Raw genomic sequence first — 210 nt, 5'->3', positions numbered from 1 at the left:
CAGAGCCAGGTTGTTCTTAACCAACCTATTGTCTCATCCACCTCGTTCGCAACTCTATTCTCTTTGGCTTCATCCATTGCTCTTGTTCTTGAAACCACCATTCGCTCCAAATCTTTACCCGTCGGTCAATAGCTTTGTCCAACGGTCCGTTCTCCATGGAAGGTCTCAAGAGCTTGGTTGTTCCGGTCACTCTCAAAGGTGGAAACTACT

Source organism: Capsella rubella, unplaced genomic scaffold, assembly GCF_000375325.1.
Source record: "Capsella rubella cultivar Monte Gargano unplaced genomic scaffold, Caprub1_0 scaffold_2, whole genome shotgun sequence".
In the NCBI taxonomy this organism is placed as follows: Eukaryota; Viridiplantae; Streptophyta; class Magnoliopsida; order Brassicales; family Brassicaceae; genus Capsella; species Capsella rubella.
The sequence above is the reverse complement of the archived record's forward strand: the minus strand, read 5'-3'. Positions refer to the sequence as shown.